Here is a 26,237-nt window from a genome sequence, read left to right as displayed (position 1 = left end):
GATATTATTGCAGTATTAATCTGTTTTGAAGTACTGCAATATTTTTATGGGATATGTATTGTTTGCGTTCGCGAACTTGAAGGTCCCATATTGTGTCAAAAGTAAAGTCGTTCATAAATTGATATTTGTATTGATTAAAGGACGAATGGACTTTTGACAATTACAAAAGTTATGCCTATGCAGTCATTTATTTGATGGAAAATATGATGAAATCTTTTTTTAACAAGGATAAAGTTTATTATGTCGTTATGCAAATAGTGACGGAAAATAGAATAGATCCTTATATGTTATCCACGGTATTGATCTTCATTGATCCATTTTGTTATGTTTTACCGGGAAGGCTCCATTGTGTATCTTATGTTGAGCACCTTACAACTATGTCGATTAATATTGGCCTTGTTGGTTGTTCCATGAGATGCTATATGTTGAGCATTCTTGAACTAAATTAATCATCTTGATTGGTTATTTAGTTATTTGCTCCGAAAATCTTCTTTTGTCGAGAAAAATATTTTGACAATTAAATTAATTGCTTCGGTGATTAGTTTGGTTGTGTATTCCAATTAGATTAATTATAGGTTCTTTTGTAGTTAATCTAGTTGAGTTTTTCATATATTCCACAAGTTCTTGTATTGAGTATATGAACAACTATACTAATCATGTTCTATTGGTTGATGTAGTCGTATATTCCGTAAGTTTTTCCTTATGTCGAATATTTGAACGATTAAGGTAGTCATCTCCGTGTGGTTATCTTAGTCATAGATCCGTGAGTTTTCTTATGTTGAGCACAATCAATTAAATTGATCACTTTTGTGGTTTGATTTAGTTGCTTATTCCGATTAAATTAATCATGGGTTTACTTGTGATTAATTTGGTTGAGTTTTGGATATAAAAAAATCAGTTTCATGGTTTTTTGTGTCCAATTAAAAAATCCTTCTTTTCTTTCGAAATTAAGGTCGCTCATGTTGTTCTTTCGGGAATGGCATCAAATGGGGGAGAGTTCTTTTGAACTTGTGCTTAATGGTAATATCTTGCGGGGTGTGCGGCTGTGGAATTTTATAGGGGTTATCTTGTATCTTAAAACTCCTTGATGAATGCATTTAGCTTCGGCTTTATGATTGCATCTAAATTAAGTTGGTATGTATTTTTCTTTTAGTCTATGAAATGTCTCTTGTGGAAATTTCATTATGATCCTGTTCTTTTACCTTTGCCAATTTTATTGACAAAGAGGGGGAGAAATAATGTAGTTCACACTACAAATACATATGATTTTCGGATCATTGTGTAAGGGAGAGTGGTTTCCATGATCGAGATGGAGTATTGACTAAGGGGGAGTGATACATATCACCATAGTATTGTTGTTAAAGTCGTGATGCAATTGGACTTTGATGTTACATAACCATACTATGACACTGTATAATAATGATCGAGAATCTCGATTTCTCTCATCGTTATAGCTACGGATCTTCAACAACGGTGGTGCTAAACTTACAACCTTTGAGATCATTGGAGTATTTGGAAGGACGAAGATTTCAAGGAACGTTGAAGATTAAACTATGGAATAGGAGCCACTAAAGTTTATCTTTTTTGTATTCCATATGTATTAATAGTTTTGTCACTAAAATTGACAAAGGGGGAGATTGTTAGAGCATAGCTCGGTCGACCTCGCATGCGTTGTTATATCAATCATGTCTGTCAATGTTAGTGATCAAAACTATGAGTCTTGATTTCTAGTATATTATAGCTAAGTCTCGTACTAGGCTAGAAAAGTATAGTTGAGCTCAAGGACTTCATGGAGATTCATCATACAACGACGAAGATCTACTCAAGGAACCGTGGAACTTCATCAACAAAAAGGTATGTGGAGACTTGAACTTATCTATCACTCAAAAGTCTATCTATTCTATCTCCTACTTCTTATGAGACAAAAATTCGTATGCTATATAGACTGGATCATACACATTTGACATTTCGAGCTGAGTATTCACTACTTATCTTTTTCTCGAAATCGTATGTTGGTAAAGCGTTTCGCTTTGATCAAGTTTATCTTCACCTAGTGACGAAAGTCATGAAAAGTTTCAATTACTTTGAGAATTTCTCTGACGTGAAACGGGATATATAACGTCCTCTGAGAATGTCTCAATGATTGGAATGAGAGTTTAGATTACATAACCATGTATTCCTTAATCCGAAGTTTTCTAACTTTGTTGATTGAGAGAAACCGGAGGAATTGACTTTCCCAAGTCCGCGAACTCAGTTTGCGAACTCAGTCTGCGAACTGACGGAAGTTCTCTTGTCGAGAATTTCTGCTGGGATTTTCCAAAAACTCGTCTGCGTGTTTAGTCCGCGAACTCAGTCCGTGAACCTAGTCCGCGAACTGGCGGAAGTCACTTTGCCGAGATTTTCTGCTGAGTTTGGAAAACTCTGCCGATTGCCTTAAGTCCACGAACTTGTTTGTGAGCTTAAGTGGTTATGATCTAAAGATGTGCTCTGAACATGAAACTTAAATTACTAAGGAATGTTTTATGCAAACCGTGGCTATAAAAGTTCATGAGCCGATTCATCGAATCGAATCATCTTTGTTTCAATTGTGTCTTGTGTAGTTACATAAGATATCATACCAATTGAACAACTCTCTAACTAGTTCATTTGAGTCAATTGAACTAGTTATGGTGAAGAAGAACTAGGTTAATATGAATTTCTCATATGGTTAACCTTTTGGGTTACTATGTTGAACTAACATACGTGTACACGTTTGGGCATGGTTTTCACAAACCCAGTAAACGTCTACCCAAGTGTGTGTGACAAGCTAAGTTTTCGATCTAACGGTTGAGAAATATTAGATTGAATATAAATCAGGTTTTCATCTAGCGGTGAATATGGATTCCTTTGTAGCTAAGGCAAAACTCTGATTTGAAGGCTATATAAAGGAGACATCTAGCATTGTGCAAAAATAATCCCCACACGTCTGTGTGATACTAGTGCGCTCGCTAGAGTCGATTCTCCTTTAACCTTTGGTTTTCTTCTCTAAAACCAGGTTAACGACTTAAAAACTTCATTGGGATTGCGAAGCCAGACCGATACTACTTTTATCGTAGTTGTGTGATCTGATCTTGCATCTTCTACCGTACGAGTACAATCTATTGATTGGCTTGAGATCGTGAGAGTTCTCTGATAGGCAAAATAAATAAGTCACAAACATCTTCGTCTCACTGTTTGTGATTCCTCGACAAACCGCTTGTGTAGTCAAGAAGGATTGTTGAGAGGTGATTGATTAATCTAGGCTGTACTTTGGGAATATAAGACCGGATTATCAATTGGTTCCTGTTCACCTTGATTTTATATCTTAATACGGAACAAAAACCTAGGGTTTCTCTGTGGGAGACAGATTTATCCTTTGATAGACTTTTCTGTGTGAGACAGATTTGTTTATTATCAAGTCTGCGATTTTGGGTTGCAGCAACTCTTAGTTGTGGGTGAGATCAGCTAAGGGAATCAAGTGCGCAGTATCCTGCTGGGATCAGAGACGTAGGAGTACAACTGTACCTTGAATTAGTGGGAGACTGATTGGGGTTCAACTATAGTCCAGTCCGAAGTTAGCTTGTAGTAGTCTAGTGTCTGTAGCGGCTTAATACAATGTGTATTCAATCTGGACTAGGTCCCGGAGTTTTTCTGCATTTACGGTTTCCTCGTTAACAAAACTTCTGGTGTCTGTGTTATTTCTTTTCCGCATTATATTTTATATAATTGAAATAATACAGGTTGTGCGTTAAGATCATCAATTGGAAATCCAACCTTTGGTTGTTGATTGATGTTGACTGATCCTTGGATATTGGTCTTTGGTACCGTCCAAGTTATTCCTTGTATTTGATAAAGACTTGCTATATTTTTTAGCTTGAGTAAAAATAAAATCAAGAGAGATGTTAACTCCTTGAGATACTTTAATCTAGATTGAGTCTGACTGTCTAGTTGATTCTCTAGCAAAGTATTTCGGAATTTGTCCATACAGATTGCTAATAGAATTATTGGGTGGTGTTGTTAGACCCCCGCTTTTTCAGTTAACCCTAACATGTTGAACTTTTTTTTCTCTCTCGACCACACGCTTAACACAGTAATAAAAAATAAAATAAACAACGAACCATGAATTCTCTAACACCAAAAACAGAAGATTTCTTCGACTTTTTCTCCCTCTCCTCTGTCTTCCTTGCACCTTGCTATGATACCAAATGTAGGATCGAGCAAGAGAGAGGAGAATACAAACGCGGAAGCAATAAACGACTGCATTGAATATAATTCGGTGTGCAAACTCTTATGGATCAATAGCCTATTTATAGTTTCACAAACTTGACGACCACTCAAAATAAACTTTCCTAACAAAAACCAAGCTCTAAAGAAAGACTCTTCTAGAAAACTCTAACACAATCAAACTCTAAAACCAGAATAACTTTCTTCACAAGTTTACTTCATGTCCAAGCTAAACACCCTGTGTCAATTTATGCTAGTTGCTTCACCGAACGGTGTCAACTTCAACTAGTTGCTTCAATGACTAGTTCACCATATCTTGGTTTAACTTCCAACAAAGATTCATGTTTTGGTAGATTCTGATAACGGTTTTACTTACCATTCTACATGCTTCATCTAAAATAATAATACTAAAAAAAAACTCATTTACAAATACTAAGTACCCTGTTTGGGAAAGTTTTCCATCGCCACCTAGGGGACATCAACAACAACAAGATGTCTATTCTTATCATGAAGTGCATGTCAACTCCTTAATTGACCTCTCAGCTTCACTTCCAAATTTGTGTGTCACCCTAAAAACTCCTCCCCCATCTCCGTAAGCAGAAGATCAGGTTACGGACTCCCATGCTAAGAAAAGTTGAGAAGCAAACAGCTTCTAACAACACATTTTTGACGTTTTTAGTAGTTTTCACCCATTCTAAAAGAATGGGTAGAGTGAAATTTCATTCTTCTTCCTTTTTCACTCATACCGCGTCTCATTTTAGTTTGAATATTCTAGGAATTTTACGACGTAATTCTTAAGAAATGGAGAGAGTGACAAAAGTCTTTGACATTAATGAATATCAACTATTAGGAAAAGTCTTGTATAGTCAAGTCTTCATTGACTTGACTCTATCTGTCTGTATTAATACCTCTCTTCTTTGTCTGTATAAAACACCTGATCATAACTCTGTAATAACATTACCTTCACATTTTTCATATCCTTTCATGGTATCATTGAGGTGGTTCGGTCTAGGTCAATTCTGTAACATTTTTCAACATATTTTCTACACAGAATAGTGATTCTATCACTCTTTATTGATCAAGTATCTTGTTAACAATTTTCTGATCATTCTTCAAATTGTTTGATTCAATTTTTCTCAACATTTTTTTTCGGATCTTGATTTTCATAAAATTTTGATTTTTTTTTCTTCATATCTTTCAAATGTCGAATACTAGAGGATCAATGAATAATCAAGCACAATGTCAATCAACATTTCAACAACAATCATCTTTAAAAGATCCACAAAATGAGCAAGTTGAACATCCGATTTCCGCTGCTCCTGTTTCTGGTAATATTTCGATTCAGGGTAATTCAAGTTATTTTTCTTTGCCTTTCAATAACATTGGTAATTTTGTATCTCTAAAGTTAGATAACACAACCTTTTTTTATGGCTTGATCAATTTGAGTCTGTGTTGATTTCTACTGATCTTTATGGTCATGTTAATGGTGAAAAACAGATAGGTTTGTGGTTAGTTGTTTAAAAGAAACATTTACAGAAACTGTTTCTGGTGAAGTTTTTGGTATGTCTTCTGCCAAAGAAATCTGGCAATATCTTGAATCTAGTTTTAGGTCTCAATTTGGAGATAGAAGAAATATGCTACGAAATTAACTTCATGGTATTAGAAGAGGCTCTCAATTCATATGTATTTATCTGCATTCTTTGAAGACTATTACTGATTCACTGGCTGCTATTAATGATCGAGTCTCAGATACAGATGTGATGATGTATGTTCTTAATGGATTAGGAAGGTAGTATGACGATTTTTTCATTTCAACACATAATCGTGAAACCCCATATATTTTTGGTGAATCGAAGGTTAGACTCTTAAATCATGAGCAATGGCTCAGTGATCAACATCAAGATTCCAACATTCTGGATAGTCCTGCAGCTTTCTATGGAAGAAATGTTCATAATGGTAACAAGAATGGAAATCATAAAAGTAAGAATAAGAATAATCAATGAAATTCTTCCAAGCCTGGTAATGTTTCATTCAAAAGTGGTGCTGGTCCTGCAAGTTCAAGTGCAGATGCATCTGATCGTGCTACAAGCAGATCTTTTGTGGATTTTTCCACAGTGGAATGTCAAATTTGTAGGAAGACAGGTCATCTTTCCTCAGGGTACTTTTTTCGATATCATCCACCACCTAGTTCAGATTATAATCCTACTGCTCATGTTTCTCAAGTTGAATCGGCTTTCAGTTGGCATATGCAGAAAAAAGAAGGGTCTTTATTACATCATGGGGTACTATGTTCTGATAATCTTCGATAAACAAGTAACATTTGGTCCCTGATTGACATAGTCTTCCTTTCAAAGACCGTAGTTTTGTTTGTGGTAGGGCTGCCCGAAATTGGTTGCCCCTCACCCCTCGCTGTCACCTTTTCGTCGGCTCCCACTGCTGGGGCAGTCACCTAGTTATATCAGCATGTTCAATTTTTTTGTTTTTTTTTTTCCTTTTATATTTAATTTTTTTGTTCAATTTTTTCTTTTTTTACTTTTACATTTCTTAGGGCATGATATCTCTTTGTAAGTCGGAATTATACTTTTGTAGTGCTTGCCGTACTCGCACTTTTGTTATTGATCTTCCTATATTCTCCTAAACCTATTGAACTGACAGACATGTCATTGTAATAGGTGAAGAATCCATTCAGAGAAGATGGGGTAGTTAGGATTAAAAACTGTATTGATTTTGGCTTCGAGTTACAGACAAGGTACACATTTATCTCTCATCTATTTCAAAATATTCAGTATCTTAAATATGACAACTTAGGTTTAATCTTTTCTTCATAGGGTTGATAAGGCTGAATCAGCAAATACTGGCCAGGATTCTACATTTCAGATAGCTGCATCTTGGCAAGTCAATAAGAACTTCTTATACAAGGTTAGCATCTGTTGGTTGAACCTGTTATACTCTAACTATATATCACACTATGTTTGCTAAGTTAGTTATTCCTTTTTAATTTTACAGAACTAGTCATAAAAATTCAAGGTGACCAAACTTGTGGTACAAAAACCCCACTCAAATGTTGGGATTCAGTAAAACTCCATCATAAACTAAATTATACAAAAACCCCAAAATTTTAAAAACTTGATACAAAAACCCCAAATTTCAAAATTTGTTTCATCAAATTTTATGATGAAACCAAAAATTGGTTTCGTCAAATTCTACGAGGTTTCATCAAATTGTATGATGAAACCAAATTTTGGTTTCAACAAATTTTTTTTTTTGGAATTTTAGTGTTACTTTTGTTTTGGCGGGTTTTTTGTGGATGGATAGTGACTCGTTTGGGGTTATAACTCGCGGACCGTTAATTTTATAAGGAAAAGTGGGTCCGTTAAGCTCATCCATAACTCCAGCATTCAAGTCATGTTTGAAACCTTCTTCCACATTCAGCCATTCTGGTACAAACACGTATCACCTACACGATACCTACTGTAGTTTGCTATGGCATCACTCTAACATGGCACATGATCACATTGCTTTTGTTTGCAACTGTTAGAGATCGTAGGACTGCCACCATAAGTTTTGGGTTTGGGCTTCATGCTGAGGATCGTGTCTTTGGGCGTTTTCCTTAGAGAGCCTATGAAGATCTTAATGAGAAAAGGCAGTTGCTTGTTATTTGCCTTCAGCACTTCAAAATGTAAGTGTGCATGAACCAGTAGCATTTTAAATTCTATAAATTAGGTTTTTTGGGTATTAATTTGCATCCTTATATCGTAGGGGTATAAGTGTAACTATAATTTTCTGGATTGTTAAGTTCATTCAGTAACGACATGACTTTAAAGTGCATTCTTACTTCACTGTGCTATGCTTATGTTAAAGTGCACTATTATTGCAACGAGTTTAGGTCTGGTCACTAACACCTTAGTTGGTAGCTCTTATTGAAAATTTGTGGTCCTGATAAAGTCATTTCCTTGTCAGTGCATAGTTTTAACTTATTTTTAAGTTTTGTGTTTGTGTTGAACAGGCTCTGAGTTCACCCAGTCGTAAGAAGTTCTCAAATCTACATGTAAGTCTTGTATATTTTAGTTGCAGTTTGTAAATCTTTAATGCCCGTGAGAATAAATCTTAGTGTGCTCTACTATGAGATAGCTTTGTACCAGTGTTGAAGAAAATGTTGTCACAAGATCGATAAACGCGGTTTTTCTATTTAGTTTCCTTCCCTTTCTTTTGTAAATATACTTGATGTTTAAACGTGTATCATTGCACATATCAATATTATTAATGAAGAGTTGAGTTGATTGAATCAGATAAATTACAGGGTGTATGTAATAGTTGCAGGATAAAATTGAAATGCGAGAAAATATTGTGACTAGGTGAATGAAGACCGACCTTTTTTTTTTTTTGCCTGTTGTGTAAATTTAGCAACGACTGACATCTGTTGCTAAATTTTTACCGCGACTTTTCTGGGTCAGTCTTCGTTTACTCAGTCAAGATTTATCAACTGATAGTAAAAAATTCGCAACTGCTACTAGCTTGTTGCTAAATTTTTGCGTCGCAACAGCTGGGAACTGTTGCAAAAACAGTTGCGAATTGAAATTCGCAACAACTACATTTTCGTTGCGAAAATTCGAGTCGCCCCCCTTCGCAACAGCTGAGTGCAGTTGCGACCCCGATTTGCAGCAGCGTCAGCCAGTTGCTAAAGTCCATTTTTGGTGTAGTGGTGGTGATCCTTCTGGGAATTCTACTTCAACAAGTTGGATTTATGATTCTGGGGCTTCTAAACATATGACTGGTGATAAGGAACTTCTTTAAAAGACTTCTACCTATGCTGGGAAGGATAAGGTGAATGTCCGCAATGGTAAGACTTTGCAAATCTCACACACTTGTACTTCTAATTTACAAAGTTCTGAAGCTAGTTTTGCATTGAAACATGTTCTGCTAGTACCTGAGATTAAAAAAAACTCATTATCTAGGTTAGGACATCCTTCTAAGAAAATCATTAATAATTTATGTTCAACTGAAGCTATTACTCTCACTTCTTCTTCTGATCATCAAATGTACCATCCTTGCCAAATTGTTTAAAGTAATTGTTGCCTTTTCATCTTTCTTCCTTTCATGAATCCAGGCCATTAGCTCTTATTCACTGTGATGTTATGGGCCCTTCCCCAATATCTTCTCATGCTGGTTTCAGATACTATATTCTTTTTATAGATGATGCCAGTAGATTTCACTAGATTTATCGTATGAAACTTAAACTGATGTGGTGCATTGTTTCTCACATTTTAAATCTCTTACTGAAAACTTATTTTCCACTAAGATTTTATGGTTTCAAACTGACAATGCTTGTAAACTTATTAAGGGTTCCTTTAAGCAGTTTCTTGATGCACATGGCATTAATCTTAGACTCTCTTGTCCTAATACACCTGAGAAAAATGAATTGGCAGAAAGAAAACATAGGCATATCACAGAAATGGGTAATACTCTCTTATTTCACTCATCTGCTCCTAAAATATTTTGGTATGATGCATTCCTTACTACTACATATTTGATCAATAGAACTCCAACTCATGTTTTATCCATGAAATATCCTTATGAAGTTCTATTTCACACTATTCTAGATTATGCTTCTTTGAGAGTTTTTGGATCTATTTGTTTTCCTTTTCTTGGTCACTATAGACTTGACAAATTATCTCCAAAGTCAGTAAAATGCATGTTTATAGGCTATAGTCCTTTTCATAAAGGTTACAAATGTTTTGATCCTATTTCTCATAAACTTCACATATCAAGACATGTTGTTAGAGCACTGCTCGGCCAAACTCGCAAGCGTTTCTATCTCAAGCTTGGTTGTCAATGTTAGTGATCAAAACTATAAGTCTTGATTTCTAGTCTACTTATAGATGTCTCAGACTAGGATAGATTGTGTAGTTGAGCATTAGACTTCACGACGTTCATCATTTGAAGACAAAGAACTACTAAGGAGAGCTTGTGGAACTTCATCAACAAAAGGTATGTGGAGATTGAAACTCATCTATCACTTGGAAAGTCTATTTCTACTCTATCTCCTATATTGAGATATAAGTCGTAGTGCTATGTATTTTTCTACAATGCACATTTGATATTTCAAGCTGAGTTTAACTCTCTTACATATTTCTCGAAATATGTGTTGGTAAGCTTTCGCTGCGACCAAGTTCATCTTATATTCTTGACGAAGGCCAAAAAATGATCATGTGAAAATTGCCGAGTAACATCTTACATGGTTTGTGTAATGCAATCATTTGGTGTAGACTTAGAATGTTTCGTAATGATTATTTCAATAACTTGAAAATTGCTTTGATGCTAATAGTGTGTGAAAACGTCTATTGTCATCCTCTAAGAAAGTTTCAATGATTGAAATAAGAGTTTAGAACACTTAACCATTATTGGATTATGACATGTTGTGCACTCTTGCACATATGTAATGCATTTCCGAAAACCATAGTATGCATACCCGTATGTGTACCTGCTGGTTTGAGAAGTCCGGGAACCTAAGTATGCGTACCCGTATGCCAACTGGCGTAAGGTTCATGTCCGAGATTTTCCGATGGGATTGGAGGTATGCGTACTCGTTCGCGTACTAACGAAACCCAAACTCAATCTAGTATTTCAAGTATGCGTACCCATTTGCATACTTGAAGGTTAAAGTTCTAAAATCGTTTGTGTACATGAACTAATACATTTATATTAATAAGGAATACAATCTTTGCAAATCGTGTCTATAATGTTCATGAATTGATTCGAGTGAATCAAATCGATTTTGCTCCAATTGTGTTCTTGTATACTTCTATGAGAATATAGCAATTGGACAACTTTTTAACTAGTTTCATTTGAGTCATTTGAACTAGTTATGGTTAAGATGAACAAGGTTGATATGAGAGTGTTCATATGGCTAACATCAGTTAACTATTATTGAGCCAACATAGTAGTGTACACGTTTAGGTACGGTTACTCAAACCAAAATGAAGGTACATTTCATTTGTGTGTAACAAGCTAAGTTCGATCTAACGGTTGAAAGATATTAGCTTGGTCTAATCAGGTTTTCATCTAACGGTAAATATTGAATGCTTTGTTACCAAGGTAACTTAGATTGCAAACCCTGATTTGAAAATTATATAAAGAAGAACTCTAGCAACTAGGAAACCTAATCCCCACACCTCCTGTGTAATACTAGTTGCATAAGATAGAGTCGATTCTCCTTTAACCTTAGGTTTTTCACGAAACCCTGTAGGTTAACGACTTAAAGACTTCATTGGGATTGTGAAGCCAGATCCAACTATTTTCTCTGTAGTTGTGTGTTCTGATCTTGCTTGATTCTATCGTTCGAGTACTATCTTCTCTAAGATTTTCTCGAGATTTATTCTCCGATATGCAAGATAAAAAGTAGTCACAAACACCTTCGTCTCATCATTTGTGATTACACAATATCTTGTTTCGTTCCATACGATTAAGATTATTGTGAGGTGATTGATAATACTTGGATGTTCTTCGGGAATATAAGTCTGGTTTATCAATTGGTTCTTGTGCACTTTGATTTATCAAAAGACAGAACAAAACTCGTAGGTATTTCTGTAGGAGACAGATTTATCTATTCCAATAAATTTTTCTACGTGAGACAGATTTGTTTATTAAGTCTTCGACTTTGGGTCGTAGCAACTCTTGGTTGTGGGTGAGATCATCTAAGGGAATCAAGTGCGTAGAATCCTACTGGGGTTCAGAGACGTAAGGAGTGCAACTGTACCTTGATCAGGGTGAGATTGATTAGGGATCAACTACATTCCAGTCTGAAGTTCATTGGTAGTAGGCTAGTGTCTGTAGCGACTTAATACATTGTGGTGTCCAAAGCTGGACTAGGTCCCAGGGTTTTTCTATTATTGCGGTTTCCTCGTTAACAAAATTTCTGGTGTCTGTGTTATTTCTTTTCCGCATTATATTTTGTTATATAATAAAAATATCACATGTTGTGCGTTAAGATCAATCAATTAGATAACCCAACTTTTTGTTTTTTATATAAATTGATTGACACTTGAACATTGGTCTTTGGTATTGTTCAAGTTATTTCTCTTTATTCAATCGGGCTCGCAAATTCTTATTTTTTGATTGCAGATTGAATTGAGAAATAGAGATATCACTCTTTGATAGACTTTCCTATAGATTGAGTCTGACTGTCTTTGATACAAGATTATGTCGATGTCATATCTACGAAGTTTAAAAGATAAGTGTTATACTTCGTAGTCCAATTCCCTAATACTATGATCATACAAATATGACCATGTCACATCACTAGAGTATTATACAATATGTAAAGCATATACAGCTTCGCAGTTATGTTTTCAATATAGCACAACTTGAAAGATATGTTAGAAATGAAACAGTTCAAGTCAATATTACTAACCTCAAGAGGAAAGATGATGTCGTCGTTGTAGTTTGCTTGTTTTTCACATTCTTCAGGTGTTCGGAGTAATACTTGTATGTCTCAATATTCCTAGACTTTGTAGTCTAACCTAAACGAAGTTGACTCTAGTATAGCGAATTTATATGAGTTTTGACACAATAAAATATGACAACCAAACTTGACATACTAATGCTAGGTGAGTTCAACCGAGCTATGCTCTAACAACTACTTTTCTTACTCAACAAAAGTATACTTTACAACTATTAGTTAAAGCAAATATGATGGATTGCAAGCCTTGTGACACTCTTGTTGCAAAGGCTACGAGATATTCTGTTCATCATGGTGTGTTGCTATCTGGTCCTCTTATTTACAGAACTATAGTTGGTGGTCTGCAATATCTGACTCATACCAGGCCTGGCATCTGTTTTGCTGTTAACTATGTTTTAAAAGTCATGCATTGTCCAACAAATCAACATCTTCTTCTTGTAAAGAGAATTTTAAGATACTTGAAGGGTACTTTAGGTACTGGTATTACTTTACAGAGAGGAGATATTCATTCTTTAATTGCATATACTGATTCTGATTGGGATGGTTGTCCAGAAGGTCTACATCTGGCTATGTGGTTTTTCTGGGTAATTCAGTTGTTTCTTGGTCTTCAAAGAAACAACCAACTGTTTCAAGAAGTTCAGTTGAAGCTGAATACAAGTGTTTAACTGTTGCAACTACTGAGTTACAATGGCTTACTTATGTGCTCACAGAGTTGAATGTTTTTGTTGCTTATCCTTTGCAGTTGTTGTGTGACAATCAAAGTTCAATTTTTTTAGCTTCTAATCCAGTCTTTCATACCAGGACCAAGCATGTGGAGATAGACTATCATACTGTCAGAGAACTAGTGGAGGAAGGAGTTATTATTGTTAGTCATGTTGCAACAGAAGAGAAGCTAGATGATGTGATGACTAAAGGCTTATGTTATCCTACTTTCTCAAGACTTCTGCTCAGAATAGTACAATCATCTTGAGATGCTATTACAGATACTTCAGATTAGTTTCATCTGTTGTGTGTCATGTCAGACTGACTCTTGTTGAGTTTCTGTCATGTCAGACTGACTCTTGTTGAGTTTCTGTTAGTTTCTTTCTCATATTGGATCTTGTTGAGCATCTGTTCTTTTTGTTTTGCTTTTGATGAGTAGTTTCTTTCTCAGATTGGCTCTTGTTGAGCATCTGTTCTTTTCTCACACTGACCCTTGTTTGTTGTATTGTTTTATTTTTAGACTCTTTGTTGCAATATGTTACAACGTCTGCTTGTACAATTGAGGAGGGTGTATTAGGAAAAGTCATGTATAGTCAAGTCTTCACTGAATTGACTTTGTCTGTATGTCTGCATTAATACCTCTCCTCTTTGTCTGTGTAAAACACCTGATCATAACTCTGTAATAACATTACCGTCGCATGTTTCATATCCTTTCATCAACACTTTAAAGAAAATATGTATAGGTCTAAGACAAAATACAAGAACATTAATAGTGGCAATTTTTTAGAAAAGATAAGACAGATCAAGTAAATGAGACGGAAAGAGTACTTGACTCTGGGTTTGCGGAAAAATAATAATCACATGTAGTCTGAAGTTTTGAACAAAGATGAAGCGTCTTAATGTAAATACATTTTAGTAACTACCTACAATATGAATTACCACGAAATACGTGGTTTTTCTAGGTAGTAGTAACTAATAATCATGTAAACGGATAGACATTACTTTTATTTTTATTTTCTGACTCAAAAGATTTTCCTGCTGACTTATTTAGATTTAATGTTTTACCTCGTTAAATCTCTATCTAACTTATTATGTCTGGCTCAAAAAATTATTAATTAGTAAAGTGCTAATTTTTTTTTTTTGGAATCTAGACAAATATGTGCCCAACAAGTCAGATACAAAATGATACCTGACTCAAATAGTTTCGGGTCAGATGTATGAGCAGGGTCAGACCTCAAATCAACATCTGTAAAGGGCCAATAATCCCACATCGCTATATTCCGCATAATTAACTTAAATATAATATGGAAGGGCCGCTTCACTCATTGCCGATTGGTTTGAGTTGGATGCCCGCAAACTTTAACATGGTATCAGAGCCAAGCCCCAAACCCAGACATGTTGTACGCCGGGTGTAGGTCGAGATACTGGCCGAAGTGTACCGATTTTGTCGCTTGTACGTCCGGGGTGTAGGACGAATGGCCGATGTGTACCGATTTAGTCACATGTACACCTATTACCGATTGAGTGGTCACTCGTATGTAGTTCCACGTGTTAGACCGAATGACTGGCCTTACACGTGAGGGGGCATGTGAAGGAACAATAGTCCCACATTGCTAGATTTCACATAATTAACTTAAATATAATATGGAAGGGTCGCTCCACTCATTGCCAATTAATTTTGAGGTAGATGCCCGCAGATTTTAACAACATCCAAAAAATGAAAAAAATGATATTGATATGATATCTAACTCGAGCATGGGGTGAACCCAAAAAATCTTCGTTGGGTGTACTGGAATATTATAAGTTTTGCCAATGCCGTGGAAGTTTGCGTAATTTTTTTTGCAAGGAATTGCATAGTTGGTGGTTCATTGGGATTTACTTATAAAATACTAAAATAAATAGACAAGTAAGATATTAAAATATGCACATCTAATAATAAAATGTGATAGGAGAAAGAACTTTATAGTTTATTGAGGAAAAATGGAAGAATAAATAAATCAGATGAAGGAAGTTTCATATTTTAAACAAGATCGTGAAGTACTTTTTTACCTCTGTTAGTAACGTATGTTTTCAATTTAGAAATATAGGACTTTACTGTTTTTAATATGCAAGTTAGCAAAAGATGCCAGAGCTTTAAACATCAAGCTTTTTTCTATTGAGCTTTTGGTTAACGATGTAAAGACGTTGTTTTTGAACAAACTAAGAAAGAATTCACTTATTATTTTAAAACCTGGTTAAATTGGAGTCTATGCCATTTAATTGGGGCCTAATACTAGATGACAAAATAGGGTCATTGGAAAAAAATTCATAGAAACCCCTTATCCAGTATTTATATTAATGCCCAATATACCCTTATTAAATTAGTACTAATTCGGATTATTAATTAATGTTTAATCAAGTTGATCCTGAAATTAACTTTCAATAATCGATAATCAAAACTTGTAAAAAAAATTTAGGTTTTACTCAATCCAGAATCGGTTTATGTTAGTGCATTTGTAAACCGATTCTGGGTTGAGTTTTATGCTTTGTGGTGAATGAACTTTCTTTCCCCATTACGAATTCTCCATAGCCCGTTGAAACGTTCCAGCTGAAATTCAATGAATTCTTATATGTTAGTATGTGAAACTAGTGTAGTTGACATGGGTATAAAAATGATAGCATTACTCACTTTTTCCCTAAGAGGAGCTCTTGGATGATAGTGATACACCATATTTCTAACTATTCCGTACTCTCGCATTGCCCCTTTAATGTATTGGAATCGAAATGCCAAGTCTCTCCATTTGCGGTTGTTGGGATTCGCGGTATGCCCATAAAAGAACTCTTTAACTCTCTTCCAAAACATTGAATAGATTTCATTCGGACGTTCACGGAACGTATTAGCAAACGATTTAACGAGACACAAATCTTCATATGGCTCCCATTCCATTTTCTAGCCTAAGTGTGTGATATGAGAGTGGGTGAAAGAGGTTGTCCTTATATAGATAAGGACTCAACGGATATATTTTTCAAATTCAAATCAAACAATCGGATTTTATGTATGTCCACATAAACCGATTGTGTCCTTACAAAATCATATAAATTGTACCTCTCAACAACCGTGATTTTTTAATGCACATGTAAACCGATTGTCAAAGTTACAGAACTTTTTTTCAAAAAAAAACGGATTACATTTGTGTACACGTAAACCGATTCTAAAAGTTATAGAACTTTTCTTCTTAGCAATCGGGCTACATATTGGTTGATGAAAACCGATTCTTGGCTTCAAAAGTTACAGGAGTTTTCTTCATCACAATCGGGTTTGATAAAGTTAAATGTAAACCGATTCTGAAACTGAACCTCTGGGAAATTGTCAAAATCGGGTTACATATATTTATATGTAACCCGATTCTGATAGAAAAAATGCTAGAATCCTGAAAATTTTTCAAACACATTAAGTCATTCATAAACTAGAAACCAGATTAAGTCATTCATAGACTAGGAGTGTAACCAAACATAATTCGACGATAAGTTTAAGAAAAGACATAAGTTTTGACTCCATAATTATCCATACTTAAAGACATAAACATGACTACAATCATTCATTCATGAACATCCCCACCACGACCACGTCCACCGCCACGACCACGTCCACCGCGTGCTCGTTTAGTAGGTTGGGCGCTACTCGATGCACCTTCAGACATCTTTTTGGAAGGGGCTCTCTTTCTCTTCTTCTTTGGCTCATCCTCCTCCTCATCAGAATCATCCTCATCCTGCTCCCCAAACTTTGCACCAGCTTCTACATCTTCGAGACTGTTCAATTCATCAATTAAATTTTCATCGGCCTTTACATTTTTCCCTTCCCTGATTTCCAGCTTGCCCGGGTTATCAAGTATTCGACTCGTCTTCTCTGTTTTAATTTCAAATAACAAACATTCAATATATAATGCTAAAACCATTAAAAAAATCGTAATTGAGTAACAATACGCACCAAGTATTCGAGAGTCGTATCTTTCTCCTCTATCATGGGCCTCTCATCTACTCGTATCACTCGAGTATGTGAAACATTGAGGTACCACGGCATGTAACCCGCAATTGCATCGTCATCTGTTCGAGAAGGACCAACCAAAGGATATTTGTGAAATGCTTTGTTATCCCAATACTCACATGATGGAAAAAGCTTAAGAACAATGACAATATCACTGTCATGTACTTTCGTTTTTGTGTCATTGAATTTGAAATCCTTGTGCGCCTTTGGGATTCTTTGTATGTAACCGCATTGTCTTGCGACTCTCGACGGGTTGTACATTACATATCCTCTTGGGTGAAACAAAGGCCCATGATATTCACTTTGGTCTGAGCACCCAACCATCTTTCCTTTTCCTTTAGCCGAAACCTCCTTGTAAGGATCAAAGACAACATCCTTCGTCGTCAAGTTGTCTAACTGGCGTCTCAAATTCAAATAATCCATTCTTTGTTTCTTCGGCTTACTTCTGTAGGTTTACTTGGTTCCATACTGCTGTCCGTCCCAATCCTTGTTCTCAAAATCCCTTTTAGCAAATATTGGGAAGTGCAAATATATCCACGCCTGCAGAAAAGACATATTCCCTCCGAGTTGGTTCCTTTGAGCCCTAGAAGACTTTCTCAACTGCGTCAAAGAGTGTGCAAGGATGGAAATTCCCCAAGAGTAGTCATGTATCTTGTTAAATGGTTGCAACAGCTGGATAAAGTTGGCGTTAACACGGGCACCGGAAACGTTGGGGAAGATAACAGCTCCAAGGATATAGAGGACATATGCATTGGCCGTGGCGATGATACGTTGCGGCGTCACCACTTTTCCCTCATGACGAAGATTTTTTGTTCCCATAAAGTTGCCCCCCAGCCTCGAGAGATGGAATATCCTATGCTTTGCCTTGCCTACTAGCATCTCCTTCTTGGTCTTCTCTTCATCCCATTGGAACACTTCCTTGGTCCACTTGTAAATCATATCCCAATCAAGCTATTGCGCGTACTCTTTGTGCTTCACGGATTTACCTTCTATGCTTGGCCCGGTAATGAACTTCGCATCATTTGGAGTTATCGTCGTTTCTCCAAACGGAAGATGTAAAGTATCCGTTTTCCCGTAGTATCTCTCGGTGAAGGCGGAACAAAGAGGTCTGTCGTAACCAAGGTGGCCCAAATTGTTGACCACAGAAAGAAACCCCGTAGAATTGACTAGATCGACCACTTCCGGAACTTTTCCCTTGCTTAATTCATCAGCTATAAGTGGCCATTTCGTCATCATAGTCACTGACGTTCCAGGTTTCATAAGACGAACGACATTCTTGTGATCCTATAAAACCAAACAACCACGATGGACAACAATCAAAACACTACACGGATAATAATGTTTACATTACATGGCACAAGGTTTGGGTACTTACTATGGTATTGTAGACGATGCTGGCCCAAATGCCTTTGTAACCCCATAATACATTTCGTCCATCAGCTGGTATCCCTAAAGGTGGATCATCAGGTCCGCGAGCAAGCATCTTCAGATCGTTGGGTATGTGCTCACCTTTCGTCTTCTTTGGAACTTCTTTCTTCTGACCTTTTCCTTTAGGGTCTCCTTCTTGTTCTTGAACGACTTCTCTTATCTCTTTATCACCTTCCTCACCTTCTTCTTCATCACTTTCACCTTCATCACTTTCTTCTTAAACACCTTTCTTTCCACGGACACCTTCATCACTTTCACTCTCATCACTTTCTTCTTCAACACCTTTCTTTCCACGAGCATCTTCATCACTTTCACTCTCATAACTTTCTTCTTCACCACATTCCTTGCCACAACTTTGTTCTTCATTCCTCTCCTCCTCACCACCTTCTTGTTCAGTAGGTGTATCAGAATCAGGTTCTTCATGTGTTGGTTGCTCCGCTTGAGGTGGTGGATCATTGATGTTGTTCCCTTTGGCTTTACTACCCGTGGCCCTTCGGTGAGAAGCATTCAATTTTTTATCGTCTTTTCGACGAGGTCCCAAAGGCTTAGGAGTAGCATGGTCATGTTTCCTCTTATATTTCTTTTCGGCTTGATTTTTTTGCCTGTAGAATACGGATTTAAGCGACAAAAAACAATGGAATACAATGCATTTTTAAAGTCTTGGTAAATAATCGGCTTACTCGATATACATATGAAACCCGATTCTTAACATAATGCAATCCACAATCGGGTTTACTCGGTGTACATACAAAGTCCGTTTCTAAACTAAACAATCGGTTTTTTTGAAGACATATGTAACCCGATTCCTAAAAAAGATCCAGGAACATTGGCTACCACAATCGGGCTATTTATACAATAACGTTCCCCGTTTCCTTTTCACATACAGAACAATCGGGCTATAAGTTTATGAACAAAATCCGTTTCTAATAAGAATCGGTTTACTTCGTGACTAACGTAATCCGATTATGTGAACACTGAAATTTTTTTATTTCAAAATTCTTGATTTCTAACCTAAAGCATGTTACTAAAACCTAGTTTAGAGAATTGGGTTGATAGAAAAGTACCTGATTCGACCCATTTCTTCCTCCTGTGCGATACGAGCGATTTCGGATTGTTCTTGCACTTCCCTCGTTCTATTTCGAATCGCTTCAACAAGTCCGGGATCGTCGTCGCTAGAATAATTCCTGTTAGTAGCATACTTCATTCTTGTTGTTGGTTTCGACATTTATAAAAGAAAGAAACGATTAATCGTCGTCGATCATCGACGATTTTTGGTTTGAAAAAAATGGAAAAAGAGGGAGTGGAGGAGGAGATGAATCGGTTTTTATGTTAAAAATAAAAACTGATTTTTGTTAGTTAGGTTTATTAAGGATTGGTAGGGATAATTTAGTAATATTAATATTTTTTTGAGGATAATTTTGGTAGTTTACATAAATATTAGACACCCCTTATCATTTGAATTGGTTAGATGAAGTAATCTATAGGTCCCAATTAAGTGGCATAGGCCCCAATTTGGCCAGGTTTTAAAACAGATAACATCTGCTCCTTCTTAATAAAATCGGCGTTGTTTATCAAAAAATAAAATAAAAAATAAAAGTAAAATAGCAAAATTGTGGACTAAAACTAAATTGATTAATTGTCTATCTACATAGTTGAGTCAAGGTTCATTTTCTAAGTATACGATTGATTTGGAACTCGAGAATCACAAGTAAAAGACGAGGGAGTTAAGTGGGCTATAGATACGGCTCTCAGGAATAAGTGCGAATTGAGATGGTTTGCTAGAGAGGTGGGCCGGATGTAAGCCACGAGAGACCCGCATTTTTCTTTGTAGACTATCGACAAATCTTAATGCAAAGGATCCTGTCATTTAGAGCATTTACATCCTTACAAGAGCAATGGTGTCCAGAACTGCTAGGAAAAGAGAAGGACTTGACAACGAAACTGGAAGATATCCGAGTGCTCACCCATAAGCTAGACCTTCATATGAAACAGGTACATGGAAAGTTCACTTTGTGTTACAGTTTCTATCGAACACGCAAAAGACTTTCTACCAAAGTTGTACACACAGTACTATTAGAAGCCAAATCATCCGGAATGAACGAAATCCCATTGATTTCAAACTTCCTTAGCGTATTTTCTTCCCGATCGTAAGAATAAATGCCGCAAGCTTTATATTTCTATCATAACCATGATGTCTATGATAGCGATGCTCTCTGTAGGTTTCTAAGATTACCTGATCTTTTCCGGCAACAGGATGAAAGAAAAACCAACTCCTCAGCACATAATAAGGTATTGTGATACTCAGTTGACTCCAACTGTGTTATGATCATGAAATATCCACAACTGCACCCCTCCAGCGTAACATGGCTAGACAGCCATCCACTTCTGAGAAACTTACATCAGCATACTCATTTGAAATGGCGAATTTAGGAATTGGGATCACTCTAAACTTGTCACTTCCAATATCAAACGCCATTATGGATTCAGTGATAGAGTACTTAATTACCTCTTCACTGAAACTAGGTTTGTCGTCATCGTCTGAATTATGACATAGATACCAACATATGGAACCATTAGCATAAGTGTCTATATTTCCAGTGAGTCTGTACGGCGGCACGTCATCGAGTATTCTCCACGTATCGTCCCCGACTGTTAAGACCTCACAAACTGGAAAATCTTTGAATTCATAACCTTGACACCACATGAAAAGAGCTTTATGTTTTCGGGTAGCAGGATCGAAACCGAAATAACACTTAGGTTCTTCATAAAACTCAACGGTGTTATTTTGTTTCTCTATACTAATGCATACGCTTGACTTGATCCATGGTGATGCTTCTCCAGTGCAGACATTGTATATTCGGACAGCGCAGTGATCAACAAAACAGATCAAACCGGCGATGGGTCCTAAAAATTGTTTGTATGAGAATGGCTCTATTTTCCTTATGGTGTGAATTTTGGCTGGTTTGCCGTCAGAGCTCAAATCAGCTAACATGAAAGATCCATACTTCCGAGTCTGATCCGCTTCCTGTGCATCATCGCTCTTTAGCAGGAAGATAAAGAGACCTGGACGTGATGGCGAATTTGTATGGTGCAAATTGATAAAGTGTGAATCTTCTTCTATCATAGATTTCCAACGTCTGGAGATACACTTGAACCGCGTAAGTGACTTCACTGGGAGTCTGCTGAGTATCTGATAAACCAAAAAATCATTATCAACTATTAAACTAATTACAATCAAGATTAACACGCTGCCTCTTCCTCTTCCTGTTAATCTCCTGGTACTTGTATCTGCAATCTTGCAACTTGCCCATTCGTCCTCAAAAACTTGGATATCTAAAATACTCCACGAACTCTAAAAAATCATCCTCGCCAGGAATATATATACACACGCGAACTCTACCTCAAATAGGAAACACCAAGAGCCTGACAATAAAATAAGGAAACACATAAGTTTGTTTCTAAAATTTAGTTCCTTTCATTTGAAGCTTCCACGCACTTAAGAGTTTTATGGGCACCAGATTTTCTTCAAGGATTTACATTTTTCTTTTCTTTTTCTGGCACTCTATAAAGAATGAAGGTGATAGAGAGGCTTACTCATAACTCATAAGGAATGAAAAAGGCGTGAAGAAATGCCATTTTTTTGGTTTTTTTTTGGATGGGCGTACGAGGAATTGAACATCTGATCTCATACAGAAAAGGACTTTAACTCTTGATTTTATTTTTACACTACAGTTTTAGTCCCATATTGAAAGAACTACAAAGTTTCCTTAATTTTTATACCACAACACCGCCTAGCATGCCAGCAACCTAGGTTTACAGGATCTGTAGTCTAGGACCCAGTGCTAGCCATGCTGTGGTTACTGTGCCTCCTCCAGTGGTCGGAGGAAGTCTTGCCATGTTTGCCAGGATTCTTTTTTCTTTTCTTTTTTTTTTTTTTTTTTTTTTTTTTTTTTTTTTTATGGACCAAAATCACAGCATTTGGCTTGTCTTTTAGGATTAATGATTCTGAAACGCGCTTAGAGCTGTAAATTCAAATGCTTGTATTTTTTTTGACTTATGTACCAAAATGGTTTGTATTCTTTCTGACTTATGTACCAAAATGGAAATCTAATGTATGATATCCAAAGGCGTGTCAGTTGTTGCCTTGGTCATAACTTAAGTAAATAGTTTTTATTTTCTTTTATAGAGGTATAACAATTGGCTCAATGAAATTTTTTACATCATAGTTTCCGTGGAAGCAGTAAGTCTGAAGCTATTAGGTAAAGTATCTGAGAGCATTATTATCATAGCTTAAATGCTAATATGGAATATTAATTGGGGTGCACACAGTTGCGCCACTGAAGCAATTTCTTGCAAATTGGTAATTTACTAGTTGAACCAGGTGAACTCCGTCATAGTATAGATGATTATTTCTGTCAATGCACGGTTCTTGTCCAGGTAGGCATGTTCATAAGGCTTCAACTGCACAACATGGTGTCCTGCTGCATGAAGCAAGAATAGAAGATATTTATATGAGAGTTTTTTGGAATTTCGGGGTTGATTATATCTGACATGCTATGTGGTCATCTTGTCAGGAACGTATCATCTTGCAAATCAAAAAGAATATCTTACGCGCACACGTACTAGTGGAATGATCAATGGTATTGAATCGATATCAACTACACTTCTCTATACCATATATAACAGAACCTTGGAACTGAGCATTGTCTGTGTAGGCGTCAGTGCGGACGAAAGTGGAGCCTTCTAAGCTAGAAGTAAGTTGTTGTGACTTGTCGAAAATGTTAAACAAATGTCAGTAACTTGAATAGGAGCTGATGTTTATCTTAGTATTGGTGGGGGTGCGCCGGGCCTTTGCAGTAGTGCAACGCAGAGGCGACGCGCGAGAACCTGGGAACTCCCTCGTGAAAAATAAATTTAATATCGGATGGCTCACATATCAGATACTTTCCTTCGTCCCACTATTAAATGACCTAGTTCAAGTTTGCACATTTTTTAAGACAGGCAAAGGGAAAAGTATTTTTTAATCACTTTTTATAATTATATCCTTATGGATAATAAATAGTGAAATTTTGAAATGATTTATCCCTCAAACTACATCATACCCTTATGGATAATAAATAGTGAAATGATTTATCCCTCAAACTACATCATCGTATCATTGAAAAGCATTTTAAAACAAGCATCGTATCATTGAAAAGCAAAAGCATTTTAAAACAAACATCGTATCATTGAAAAGCATTTTAAAACAAACATGAGTATCAAATTATGCATATTTCTTAATTTTCTTAATTTTAAGAATATCTCTATAATCAAATTATGCATATTTCTTAATTTTAAGAATATCTCTATAATCTTAAGAATATCTCTATAGGTCACTATAATCAAATTATGCATATTTCTTAATTTTAAGAATATCTCTATAATCTTAAGAATATCTCTAGAGGTCACTTAATGGTGGGATAAAATGTAAAAATAACTAGGTCCCTTAATGATGGGATAAAATGTAAAAATAACTAGGTCACTCACTTATTAGTGGGATGGAGGAACTATTAAATAAGAACAATACACTTGATCTTAGCCAAAAGGCCGAGAAAGGTATGCTTAGACTCAATTCCAGCGTCTCTTTTTATACCGACTCTTTTCCATCCCTCAGCTTTAACTAGTCCGTGTGGGACTGAATCTTAATTTTCTAATAATTCTCATATACAAAATAGACCGAAGTCCAATTGTTTCTTCTAGTACTAGAAATTCCATGTGCTTTGTTATGATCATCAAATAACCACAACTTGACTACTGCACCCCTCCAGTGTAATATGGCTAGACATCCTGAGAAACTTATATTAACCGAAACTTAGATTACTGTAAATTTGAAATTGTAAATTGGGAATCGGGATCACCCAAAACATCTCACTTCCAATATCAATTACCTATTCTTATCTCAAATCTCAAAAAGAAACCATCCAGAACCTAACAAAAAGTGTAGGTAAATTAAATTTTTGATAGACTTCATGGTTCGTCAACCAGACTCGGGTTCCTGTCTCCTTAGAACCCAAGGATGCAGAGTTACGAGCCTATAAATCCACAACAACAAAGCTACGAGGTAAGGTCAGTTCAGTGTTGATTGTTTAACAAATCCACTGAAAGATGGCTTTCTCAGTTTCCATTTGAAGCTTCCGGGCACTTGGAGCTAAATGGGTACCGGATTTTTTTGGTAATACTACCCAAATTCACTCTATGAAGAATGAAGGTGAGAGACACTCATAAGGAAAGAAAACGGCATAAAGAAATGCTTTTTTTTTTCTAGTGGTCGCGTGCCTTTGGCCTCATACAGCGAAGGGACTTTTTGCTCTTTAACTAGTATTTGTTATTTTTACACTCAGTTTAGAACCACATAGTTCGGATTGCAAGTTTATTTTGGTTATTATACTCGAACACTGGAAGGCATATCAGCAACTTTAGTGTATAGGATTTGTGGCTAAAACTTGTTAGCGGTTGGCCGTGCTGTGGCTTTCCGTGCCTGCCTCTGGTGTTGGTGGACACGGAAATCTCCTTTCATGTACCTGCAAAAACACAAGATTTGATGTTTTTCAGTGAATGTATATTTTTTTTCTCCTGGCTTGACATCAAATCTTGTGTTTTTGCAGGTACATGAAAGGAGATTGCTTTATCGAAACTGAACCTTTTTTTTTTCTCGTAGAATTTGCTCTTGTTTTTCCTTCTTTTTCAATGAGTATTGGGTTTACAAAGCATTGTAGTTTTTGTGTTCAAATATATTTAGTCTTTATATACCTATTCTCATTAGTCGATGTAACTGCTAAGATGGTACCACCAATGCCATAAAAGAAAACATAATCTGAGCCTCTAGGATGATGCAAAATTTGAGTGTCTAGGATGATGCAAAATAATGCACAAAAAATAAAAAATCTTAGGAATACATGTTCTCTACTTAATTCACAGGGAAAAGATATGGAGTGTAAATTTTGGGAAGCTTTCGAAACGAGGGCTGCAACTGCGATAACTGTTCTTCTTGCGGTTGTAATAATAAAACGATAACGAGGTTTCGAAATCAATCTCGCAACTGCTATAACTTCTCTTCTTCCAGGTGTAATAATACAATGAGAAATGATCGTATGTGCATCTCCTCATGAAAAACAAGTCTGTCCCTGGAATGTAGCACGATGGTGGTTTACAGTTGTAGATGGTGGATTTTTGACAAGGGTTAAAGTTGTAAAACCCTAATTATACATACTCCTGATCCGGCAATCGGACGAGTATTAAGACTCATGTCTCTCATTAAAGCATGAAAGCTCATGCCATAAATCTCTGACTGAGAAGGCTGTCTCTCAGAGTATTTGTAGATGTGTAGTCTCCCAGCTGAGACCA

At 36.3% G+C, this 26,237-nt stretch overlaps 1 pseudogene; it reads right to left on the bottom strand.

Annotated features, from left to right (window-relative positions):
- Positions 1 to 24,345: 24,345 nt before the first annotated feature.
- Positions 24,346 to 24,453, bottom strand: LOC113314476 (annotated as a pseudogene).
- Between the last annotated feature and the right edge of the window lie 1,784 nt (positions 24,454 to 26,237).

This window comes from Papaver somniferum, chromosome 9, assembly GCF_003573695.1.
Source record: "Papaver somniferum cultivar HN1 chromosome 9, ASM357369v1, whole genome shotgun sequence".
Lineage (NCBI taxonomy): Eukaryota > Viridiplantae > Streptophyta > Magnoliopsida > Ranunculales > Papaveraceae > Papaver > Papaver somniferum.
The sequence above is the reverse complement of the archived record's forward strand: the minus strand, read 5'-3'. Positions and strand labels throughout refer to the sequence as shown.